Source organism: Octodon degus, unplaced genomic scaffold (assembly GCF_000260255.1).
Source record: "Octodon degus isolate 3935 unplaced genomic scaffold, OctDeg1.0 scaffold00016, whole genome shotgun sequence".
Lineage (NCBI taxonomy): Eukaryota > Metazoa > Chordata > Mammalia > Rodentia > Octodontidae > Octodon > Octodon degus.
Window position 1 is genome coordinate 7377478 of NW_004524592.1, and position 12630 is coordinate 7390107.

General features: G+C 36.4%; 1 protein-coding gene and 1 pseudogene across 3 annotated transcripts in view; both read right to left on the reverse strand.

The window, feature by feature from the left end:
* Window positions 1-12630, reverse strand: part of Map2 (microtubule associated protein 2) — a 306953-nt gene that overhangs the window by 279146 nt on the left and 15177 nt on the right. The window lies entirely within an intron of this gene.
* LOC101579106 lies at window positions 11399-12533 on the reverse strand (annotated as a pseudogene).

The following is a 12630-nucleotide window of genomic DNA, read 5'->3' on the forward strand; positions in this document are numbered from 1 at the left end:
TATATATATATATATATTACATATATGATCCAGTAGATTAGGTGATATGCTGAACTTCTGAATAAAATTGAAGGAATTTATAAGTGAATGGTTGACCATTAAAATATAAAACCAGTGAATGGTTGACCATTAAAATATAAAACCAGTTGCTTTTGGAGAGCTAAGGTGCTGAACTTGGGCACTTCGTATTCTAATGACCTACAAGAAAACACAGCACCAGGTTAAAGTAACCTAAAGAAGTAGATACAGAACTTGCTTAGGTTAGTTTAGGCACTCTAGCATGACATTATGAGAACAAGCTTTAGTTACAGAGCCTCCCAACATATCTGTCTACTTGGAAAAGTATGACCATAAGTGCCATTCTGCAGAAATACCAGTGCATAGCATATGCCCATGCCTTTCTTCCCAGATCTTGTGAATGTTACCTTATTTGACAAAAAGTCTTTGGAAATGTAATTAAAGATATTGAAATTTAAAAAATCATTCTAGATTATCTTGATGGCTTGAAAGCCAATTATAAATATACTTACAAGAGACATATGGAAAATCTGAGTGATAAAAGTTTCAACTAGGCATGTTGGTGCACACCTGCTATCCCAGCATTTTAGGGGACTGAGGCAAACAGGTGAGCCCAGTCTTGACAACTTAACAACTTAGAGAGATTCTCACAATAAAAAAATTAGGAAGACCTGAATTAGTTCAATGGAAAGTCACCAGAATGAGTCCCTTGTAAAGGGTGGGAGGAGCAAGAGGGGAAGATTTATGTAAAAATGGAGGCAACAACTGAGAAGCAAGGAACGCATGGAATTTTCTGTAGATCTAATATAGGAACTACCATCCTGTAACAACTTAATTTCAGAATTCTGGCCTCCACAAAGGTGAGACAATAAACTTTTATGGTCTTAAGACACCAAATTTGTGGTAATTTGTTGCTGCAACCACAATAAATTAATGTAACCAGTGAAGACTGTCTCTCCCACTAGTTGTCTAGGGATGCTGGTAAAAATAGGCATTACTAAGAATTCCACCTTGGAAAGCATGCAAGGAGGATGGCCGCCAACTTTGGAGCTAACAGGAAGGGAAACCACTGAAGTGTTTTTATTTTTAGAGCACAGAGTTACATACCTCCCAACCTTAAGAGATCGAGTGGGGGTGATTTCAGGTTTTTATATATTGACACATTTTCACTAAAGTTTGCAAATAGATTTCTTTCTTTGGGTCAGTTTTAGGCCCAATGCCTCTGAACTACACTAAAGTAATGCTGCCATAGGATAACAAAATTTTCCTCTAATAGGTTCTGGGTTACATGGAGAGGAGAACCATCTGCTGCTTCCCCAATGTCAATGTGTATCTGAATCATGAGGAGAGCCTGATGAACACCCCAGATGTGGACTGAAGTTTGGGAACTTGCATTCTAACAGTTTTCCACGTGGTTCTGATATTGTTCATCCAAGCACCACACTTTGGTAATCACTGTCTTAAGACTAGATGAATTATGAGTGGGCCACTTATAATAAGGCTGAGCAGTTTCTATGGTACTTGGCAGAGCTTGATGTGTCTCTCTTGACTAGGACGTGGACCATCTTCCAGTATCTTTCTAACTATCAAGACATAACTGGTATTTTTGTCTCTTATTTAGAAGTTCTAAAGATTGGTCAAATTTAGGGGATTGGGAAATAACAGGGCAGTAACCTGAATGATCACCTGCTAAGTGAGAATTAACAAAATCACTAAGAAGAAACTCAAGAAAGATGGAACTGTTTTATTCAACAGTAAGTGAGAATGTCCCTTGAGGTCCTCTAGGCTAACTGGTGTGGTTTTGTTTGCTTATTTTGCTGGCCACTTGAAATTTTAATAAGAATTTATCTACATTAATGAGAGAAATATTACTAATGTGACAGCAAAGGATATGTGGCTTGTGGTTATGTATTATATTACAGCCCTGGCAAAAGCCTAAACATGTAATTCTGAGATCAAGGAGACCAAAAATGGTTTACAATAGGTAGTTTCAGAAATAGCAACTAGCAAAACTTTCCTGGTTCAAGATGAGATAACATTTGGTAGTTCTGTGAGAGTGATCTGTCTCCTACAATCAAACATTAAGGCCTCTGGGCCGACCAAATAGCTCAGTGGATTAAAGCCCCTGCAAGCCGGGCACAGGAGCCAGGGGTTGCATCCCCAGGCCTGCAGTACTGGCCCTGCCCCTGGGGCAAGCTGAGATGGCAATTGAGACTGGGTGTGGTGGTGTGCGCCTGTAATCCCAGCTCTTCCGAGGCTGTAAACAGGCAGATCACTGAGTCTGATCTAATAGTGAGACCCTGAACATCTTGTAGACCCTTCCCTAAAATACAAAAAAAAAAAAAAAAAATCATGAAGGCTTCTAAGCCATTGAAGAGCCTCACTTTTACAAACTAGGAAGGCCATGGTCAATTCAATGAAGCTAACCACCAAGTATGTTTGATTCCATGTATCAAAGAGGCCCCCATCATACGTCCTTGTAGAGCTGAGGTCTGGCAGAATAATGTGTCACTGTAGTACCTCACTGCTTTCCTACAGTAGTTTATCTAAGCATTAGCTCCAGAAAGAGAGAGCAAGATATGTGTTGTCACAAGTTGCAGCTTGCACAGAAGACAGAAGTATTGGCCTTGGAGTTCCAATACAATCTTAAAATACCTAGAATTACCAGGTAGGAAGCACGTGGAGAAATACATCCCAAGGAAGTGGCTTGTCAACCCCTTATGTCTTGGAAAACTAATATGGCCCTTTGATTTTTGAAACTAAATTGGCCAATTTAATCTCAACAGAGAGTCAAAATCTTCACAATTTACTATTTAAATACAAAAGTTAGAAGAGCAGAAACTAGTAATCTCAGAAAACCAAGATGTAATTATTCATTCAAACTTGGATGGAAAGATTAGGCAGCTGAGGCCTCTTCTCCCTCCCGCCCATTTTAGTAATGTGCATTTCAATGCTTTTGTTACCATATTTCCCCCCTTAGCTCATTCATATCTGGGTAATTCTAGCTTTAGGCTCTATATCAAAAATTATTTGTTATTTAAAATTTAAAGTCTGTTTACTATTTATCGTTAAATACCCAATATTTCCAAAGTAATTCCAAAGCTGTATTTTTTCAAAATGTAGGCAGATGGTGATAGTGATGTTAGACAGCAGGGAAATAAATGTATTCAAATTATACTTAGGATCTTCATTGTACAGTAAAAATAATTAAATAAAAAATTAAAGACTGGTCAAAGGAGAAAAATTTCCAAGACAAACCCTTTGACACAAGTATATCCAAACTACTGACAATGGGACATCTGAGCCTAGGGAAATCAGGTATTGTAGGCTATAACTACTCTCAGGAATGTATGAAAGGTTTTTCTTTTCTTCTAAATTTGAGATTTTTTTCATCAATAAACAGAACTATAGTTAGTAAAAACTGTACAGTATATGAAAACTGACACTTCAATTACATTTTTCTAAAAATATATCCGGTTTATCACTATAACATTAAATTGAGCAATTTTAGTTCTCCCAGCCAAATCAAAATACTTTAAATAATTGTTGTTTAATATCCTGAAGAATCTTATAAAACTGTTTTTTTTTTTTTCTTTTTGGCATTTTATAATGGGCAGGAAGCACACGTACTTGGGTTTTTATTGTCTAAAAATCTGTGGTTTCTTATTCATTTAGATTATGCTAAGTTTTATCATCTATAGACCAAAAAAGCTCTGGTATATTTCCTTGTTGCGTTTAAACCCACATACCTTAAAACATGCTGCTTAATACCTCAATGCAAATTGCTCTTATGAGTAATTTTCTTGGAAGATGTGGGTGTGTGGATGGTTTGCCAAGGCTCCTGATTGTTATTCTTGAGTTTAATCCTTTTGGGAGAGTGTGGTTTTCCTGATTATATTTAATAATCCAACACAGTTAAGATGTTACATAAAAGTGACATCTAACTCTTGCAGTACAGAATATCTGTGTGCCCTGCAGGATCTCCTGTCCTGAGTAGTTTTTTGCTAAGAGCACCTACATTTCTCTTGTTTTCTTTCACATATTTAACTATGTATATATTTTACATGTTTGCAACCTCTCTGCTACAAAACCTGTGTCATATGCCTTTACACTTTTAAGAACACCCAAACACTGGGCCCATTCTCTATCAATCTATTCTGAATGTTAATAATGTCTTTTAGTTCTTGTGACACTTGATTTCGCTATCATTTAAGCTGAGAAATGTATTGTGCATTTCATGAAATCAGTTTTTAAAAAATAAAAGCAAACATAAATATAAAGCTCTCTTTTGAAAACATAAAGACAATCATTTTCATATTCTTATTGTCCATAAGAAATATTTAGAATAAGCTATGCTGTATCAGTGGTTTTTAAAATTACTTAATTACAGAAATGATTTTTAAGTGGTGCTAGGTAGCTATTAAGTGATTATGTACCACAATCTGAATATTTTGCCTTAGCTTTTAAAATCAAATCTAAGTGATCCAGAAATATTTTATATTTTCAAAGATTTTAAAGCTAAACAGTTCCTAGAAAGTTTATTTATTATAGAATTGGGTAAAAAACAATGTAACTTTCAAATAAAAGTAATGAACTCTTTCCCATTGGGGTGGGCCGACCAGATAGCTCAGTGGACTAAAGAACTGGCTTAAGCAGAGTGCAGAGGCCTGCGTTGGATCCTTGGTGTGCTGTGTCAGCCTTGCCTCTGGGGTGCACTGAGACAGTAATTGAGACTGGGTGTGGTGGCACACCCCTGTAATCCCAGCACTTGGGAGGCTGCAAACAAGAGGATCAGTACGAGTCTAATATAGATGGTGAGACCCTGTAGACCCTGTAGATCCTGTGCTAAATACATTAGAAAGAAAGAAAAAGAGAGAGAGAGAAATCACCCATCATCAGAGCACCTTGATTTGCCCATTTTAAACATGGCAGCTTAATATTGTCTGAAATGTGCAAACTACAAGATTTTAACCAGCATTGCAAAAAAGTAGGTAATAAAGCATAAATAATTTTTATTCATTGAGACTAAGTAATAAAAATCCTTGAACCAACAAAGAAATGTTGAATGACATATATTATTGTCTTTAAGGAAGACATAAAGCTAAAAGTTCTGCTTCTCTGAGCAGACTTGAGACAATGCCTTAAATTCTGGTCACTCTGGTTTTATTTATGGTTAATCTATTTAAGTTAATTGTAATTCAATGAAGTGAGACAATATGGACTTTAAGCATTATGGCATCTTTTTGGAATTTATGAAATGTTAATCATCCCAGTCACTTAAGAAAAGTATTTAAGTTTTATATAAAGGAATTTTTACAATAAGTCATTCTCAGTACTCAAGTGATGCATTCAAAACATTGGTTTTGCTTGGAAATTTGGTGCATGTAAAGAATTCAACATTATATCAAGTCTAGACTTTTGACACTGACAGCATGGCCATCTCTAGGTGTGCATTTTAGAACATTTCTCTCATATTATCAGTTTCTCACTCTCATTTTCCATTATCAGTCTTGATACATTTTAGAAAGTGTAATTGCATGTTTTATGAAAATTCACTGGAATTCCAGTACTGGGCCTGACACTGTCCTGCCTCTCCCTCACAAATTCTCCAGCCCATTTGTTTTCCCAAAAGCTCTTTGAGAAAGCATCCATCTACATAGTAAAAGTGAAGAAACTGGCTGAGAGACATGAGTTATCCAGGGTTGGGCGTGACAGGCAACAACTGCTCTGTGGGAGTAGATGGTGGAGAGCCTGGAGGTGAAGCCCAAGAAGCATGACAAAGAAGTACTGGCTGTCCTAAGATATTTGACAGACGTTAGGCCCCTCCACAGACCAACTGTCCACACTGCACTGGACAAGCAACTATTTGAGCAAAGTATTCATTAGCAAATCTAAATGGAACGGCATTGCTGTTCAGTCAAAAAAAAATTTATTTCACTGCAGAGCATCTATCAGGCATTCTGCTAGAAGCTAGGTTTCCAAAAATGAATGTGATAGCTCCTCCCTACAAAAAAATATAAATATTCAGTGCCATACAAATATAAAGACACTCCTGGTTTTGAAAGACACAAAGCAAGTTAGCCAAAAGGATGTGTGCAGGGGAGTTATAGTGGGAATATCAGAGCAAGTAATGTGTGGAGACTAGAGTAGCTTGGTTATTCTGAGGCCAAAAATATAGGCACGAAGTAGCTGAAAATAAGATTGAAAAGATAGCATGCTCCCAGATTTGCATGGTTATATTTAATACGCTATATTAACCAGACATTGAAGTGAGGATTTGAAATATAAGAGCGATCTGGTTAGACATGCAAAAAGACTACGTTGGCTCACATAAAAACTAGATTTGATAGGAAAATACTGGAGGGATAGGAATGCTACAAAATACTGGAGGGATCAAATGCTACATTTCAGATGAAAAGTGGAGAAGAGAAGTGAAATACAGCTCTGTGGCACAGCACCTGCCTGGCAAGTAAGTGTGAGGCCCCGTGCCCACTGCCCAGAACAAAGGGGGAAAAGTGAAGAACAAATTCAGTGAGAATAATGATAACAAGGAGAATTTTCTGGAACAAGTATATATTAAGGAAATATATTTCAGAGTCTAGGATGGCTTTGGACTTCATGACATAAAATGGGATTCAAAGAGCAGTACAGGGTAGATATTAAAATAGGTTTCCTTATGAATGTGTTGAGTTTCAGTTGTCTACAGACTATTTTTATACTTCAGTTACTAAGTGAAATATGGTCTTTAGCTATTTGGACCCCGTAGCCCCTATGCACTTTATGGTCATAAAGAAGCAACCTGGAAGGTAGTTGGGTATGAGTCTTAAGAAGCCAGAGCTGGGCATACAAATTAAGAAACAGTCAAAATACAGACATCTATTACAAGGTTTGACAATAGAAACAAGCAACAAGTCCAAGTACAGGTAGAAAGAAGTCACAGATTCCAGGAAAGCATTGGAAGTAGTATTTAGAGGACAATGTCGAATTTTATGCTTGTAATGAAATATATCATAATCAAACCCTGCATTATTTCAATGAGATCTGGCCTTTACAATTAAAACACTCTGTCCCTTCATGGTTTTGCCTCAGAGTTGAGGCAAAACCATCCATCCCTGTTTCACACCAATGTATATAAGTTCTTCATATCCCCCAAATCTTGAAGTTATCTTACTGACAACTTAACAGTTCATTTGTGGGGTTGGTGATGTATAGTTCAGTGGTGGCACATTTGCCTGGCATGGGTGAGGCCATAGGTTCAATAGCTAGCACTATATAAATAAATAAATAAATAAATAAATAAATAAATAAATGTTTATGTATTTGTGTAAAAATCAACTGTAACTCAGTATATTTTCTGTTCTTTTCTTATCTTTTTTTTTGGTACCAAGGATTGAACTCGGGACCTCATGCTTGCCAGGGAAGCGTTTATGACGCTGAGCTATCTCCCCAGATCTCATTTCTTTGTTGATATTATCTCATTTTAGAGCTATAACACTTGATTAAAGTTAAATTTTAAGATTTAATGTGAACAGTCAAATGAACATACAGACTTTGATGACATATATGCAGTCCTGGTTAGAGCAGTTACATCTTTTTAAAGGCCTTCAATTTGTCCAAAAATATAACATAAACTAACTGTTTTTTGAAAATAATCAAAACCATTTAAAACCATTCATGGCTTTTTCTTTTGTGAAAACCCTGACCAAATTCACCTAACATATTTGTATTTAGTTCTCACTTGACACTCACTTTCTGCACTATATAAAAAGTTCTTTGATTCATAAAACCACATGGATGAAAAGGCAACTCATGCTACTAGCTCTGCAATTCAATGTACAATCTTTCTACGGTGCTGGCACTGTACTGCTTAAGTTCTGTGTACAATTATCTTGCAATTTGGATTCAAGTCCAAGAGAATTGACAGTCTGTTCCTCAATGAATTCAACTGCCCGGCATCCTGGACAGTCTGTGGGTTATATCTGCTTAGTTCTTTGAAAATAACTTCCCTCCTAGTCTTTCAATTGATCCTTCATGACTTATGCAAAGTAGGAAATCTCCTTAAGCCCCTTTCTTACTCTGATCATTCTGGGCATTGTTTGAAAGAAATGGCTCTCATTATTCCCCTTTGATAATTTACATTTTAATTCTAGTTCCAAAACAGCTGGCTCCACTTTGAAAAGCAGTACAGTAAATCTTTTGGGCACACCTTCTTGCCTTCTTTTCCAAAGCCTTATGTCTCTAAGGACTTATATTTGAAGTGGAAGAGATTCTCAGAAGATTTACATGGACATTTGTAGATCCTCTGAACATAATCAAGAAATGTAAAGACTTTACAAGAAATATTTTCCCATTATATATCTGACGCATAGTTTGAAAACCTAAAAAACAAACAAACAAATATGTAAATAAATCTTACCATGCAGATTGGTGAATAAAAACATTATATTGCCTTTCATCTGAAAAATATTTATATTAAAAAGAATTTATTTTTCTAAAATACTAGTTACTGGAGGAGTAAATATAATATGTAACATGCATGCAATTATATTTGTCCTTTCTCAAAACCTTGTTGCAACCTCATCTTTCTACCAGCTTGATAATCTGTATCACTCACTATACTTACGTATTCAAGTCATATTTTAACATATGATGATCATAAATGATCACTTTAACAGAGAACCACACCATAATTCCACTCCTTTAGTTTGTTGGTTTTGGTACTGGGAATCAAACTCAGGACCGGGCACTTGCCAGGCAGGCACCGTGCCACTGAGTTATTTCTCAGCCCATTTGTTTTCGCCCTTGTCCTTGGCAGGCAAGCGCTTATTCTACTGAGCCATCTCCCCAGCCCTTTTTTTTCTCTTTTGAGACAGGGTCTCACTGTGTAGTACAGAGTGACCTAGAGTTCACTATATATCTCTGGCTGGCCTCAAACTCTTAGTGATCCTCGTGCCTCAGCCTACTGAATGCTAGGATTCCAAGTGGATGCCACTATGCCTGACTCCACTCTTATATAAGCATTAGCACATATATATTTCCTCTTTCAAAGCTTTTTGAACAGGTAAACTCTTGACATGATAGTGCTTACTGATACCCTGTTTATTTATCAAAAGGGTGTGTGTGCAGCCTCTCCCTCAATTGCAAGCTCCTGGAGAGGAAGAACACATCTTGCCTTTTTCTTTCTAGTGCTAACCTGGCTCATCACAGTAGAAAGCTTAAGATTGGATTTTAATTAACATTTGCTGAATATAAAGTAGGTGTCCACAAGGAATAGATCTGTTTCCTCTGGAAGACATCTCCTTCATCTATGACATTCAGCTTTCCCTAATTAAAAAAAAAAAAAAAAATATATATATATATATATATATATATATATATATATCTGTCCAACAGTCCAACAAATGTAGGCTTTAAAGAGTGAATGACTACAAAGGGGACTGACTGATTTGTATAAAAACATGGGAATGTGATACCTTTCCAATTAACAACAGACTGTGAAGCAGTCTTAGAGACAACTGAACTCATCTGCTCACTTAGGAAGCTGCAGCCCACGAGGACCCAAGTGACTTTCTCCAAGTCTCGTAAGAGGGCAGGGTCACAAGGCTTTCTATGCTTTCTATGTTAAGAATGTGTTAAGTTACAAGGCTATTTGTTAATGTAACAAAAACAAACATTGAGTACATTACAATTTGCCAGGAAAAACAGCTCTAATTGCATTTCCTTTTAGATATAAGATTAAATAAGTTTTATTAAATATTTTACATTCTAAGCAAACACTTCTGAAACCATTCATTTATTTAAAATATTTATTGATGACTTCCTTCAGCCATACAATATTTTGGCCATAAGGATATTATAGTTAATAAGTAAGAATACAATAGTTCTTTAGACAATCAACCAATAAGCATGTAAAAGTTAAGTTATATTTCTACTTTAATTACCTTATAATTGATCAGAGTTTCATAGCAGAAGTGTGATGGGCCCACAAAAGCTATATAATTGAATTTTTAAAAAGAAATAGTTCAAAAGTAAACTGTTCTATGAAAAAATACATAGCTTACACACTGTCCAGTGATATACAGTAATAAATCTATATATAATGCAATACAATAGTCCTTAATTTATCATCATAAAAAGCAAACTATAAAATAAAAGTCTACAAGTGGTTATTTTTATTGACATTCTCTTATAAGTACATTTAGTGTATTGCCCTTGTCTGTTAATATTTTAAACACCAGTCTCAACTACTGGAATAACTTAATATTGATTAAAATTTTGTAAATTGCTATGTTCAAAAGGTTGACAGTTGCCTAGTCTCCAAAGGTTCACAAGTGGCTAATACGGCCCACAGGTGGCCAAGTTCTGTAAGGTAAAACTGTCAATCCCGTCCTTTTTTTCAAAGCTACAATGGTGACATATATTGTATTTCATCCATGCCTCCCTAACTTCCAGAGAAGCCAGAAATTATCCTAAAAGAGAGCTCTAATTGCACTTCCAGATTCTTAGATGTGAAGCAAAGGAAAAAGCAAAAAACTTGAGAGATATTTTGGCAACTAGACTTGTTTTTAGAAAATGAAACCAGGGCCAAAGAGGTCACAGTTTAGTTCAAACTTAGTTTATTTTTAATATTCCCTTTGAGTCTATGGAGGGACACACTGCTGTTTAGCAATCATACACATGAATTACACATGCATATACACATATATTTTATATACTTAAACAAATATTAGGCATCTTGTTCAAGAAAGTATAGGAGGGCAGAAAATACAGACTTTAGTCATGTGTGGCTATGCAACTAGATGATCAAATATGTGTGGTAACATAAACAACAAAGGGCAAAAATATGGCCTTAAAAGAATAACAATATGAATTAAAACTAGAATTTACAAAGTAATCGCTACATGATTCCCCCCATACTTCCTGTTTTATCCTCGCCAATCTTAGAAATACAGAAGAAACTTTACTGAGAGATCTTTAAGGATGATTTATTATAATATTGGTTTCCAACTTCAAATGTTCACCTACTACACTTCATTCACTGAAACTAGTAACAGGATAAAGTTATTTAAATTTTTTTAAGTTAAAAATTCCTTAATTTTTTATTCCTGGTACCACTACCACAATTTATAGGGCAATATACCTGATGTAATGAAAAGAAAGAAAAAGGCAAAGCTACAACAGATAAAAGACCTCAGGAATGTACATACAATTGACACTACATTGCATTAATCAATAGCTGCACTTTTTGCAAACTGTGGCTATGACAGTCCTTAACCAGAAGGGTTTCTTGTTGAAGCTACAGTAACTTTTTGACTATGGATCATCGTTCCTTCTGTGGCAGATTTTTACAGTCCCTCTAATGCATTTGGGATAACTGTCTCAAAGTAACCTGCAGCTTTCCTAACAACTCTTTGCTCTCTCTCCTGCTAAGAACTGTAGCCCTTTTCTGTTGTTTCATAAAACCTTCTGCTACCATATCCACCACTTCTACCACCAGATCCACCATACGGACTGCCAGAGCTTCTTCCACCAAAACTGTCCCCTTTCATGCATCCATAATTTGACTGTTGCTGTCCACTATAATTTCCAAAATCATTATAGTTTCCACCACTACCATAGTTACCACCATCAAAATTTCCTCCTTTGTTGTAACCATCATATCCTCCACCACCATCGTATCCACCACCTTGGTTTCCATATCCTGGTCCACTACCGCCATACCCTCTTCTACTACTGTAACCAGGACCACCACCATAGTTTCCACCATCACCTCCAAATCCATTATATCCACCATCACCTCCTCGATAACTACCTATGCTGCCACCTTCTCCACCACCATAACCTCCTCTTCCACCAGTTTCCATCATGGTCAAAATTCCCTCCACCACTTCCTAAGTTTCCTCCATGACCCATAAAATTGCCAGATTCACTTCCACGTCCTCTTTATGATCCAGCAGACTTCATCTCTTGTTTAGAAAGGGCCTTTTTCACTTCACAATTATGCCCATTAATAGTGTGGTATTTCTGAACACAATTTTATCAACTGTGTCGTGATCATCAAAAGTTACAAAAGCAAATCCTCTCTTTTTCCCATTCTGCCTGTCTTCCATAACTTCTATGGTTTCAATCTTGTCACATTTTTCAAATTAGTCTCTCAAATTATATTCTTTTGTATCTTCTTTAATACCACCAACAAAAGTTTTCTTCACTGTTAGATGGGCACCAGGCCTTTACTGACTCCTCTCTTTGGCTGCTCTCTTTGGCTCCACTACATGCCCATCAACTTCATGCGGTCGGGCACACCTTGCTGCATCCACCTCTTCAACACAAGAGTAAGTCGCAAAGCCAAAGCCTCCGGGGCCTTTTGTTTGAGGATCTCTCATTACCACACAATCCATGAGTGGGTCCCATTTTTCAAAGTGTTCTCTTAGACTATCATCAGTAGGTTCAAAACTCAGACTACCAATAAACAGCTTCCTCAACTGTTCTGGCTCCTTTGGATCACGGCCCTCCATTTTAAGACCAGACTCACCTCTTCCAATTGAAATTCAATATGGGACTGAGAGGAGGAGCTAAATTTTTAAAATGTATGTGTTTAAGTTGACTGATAAA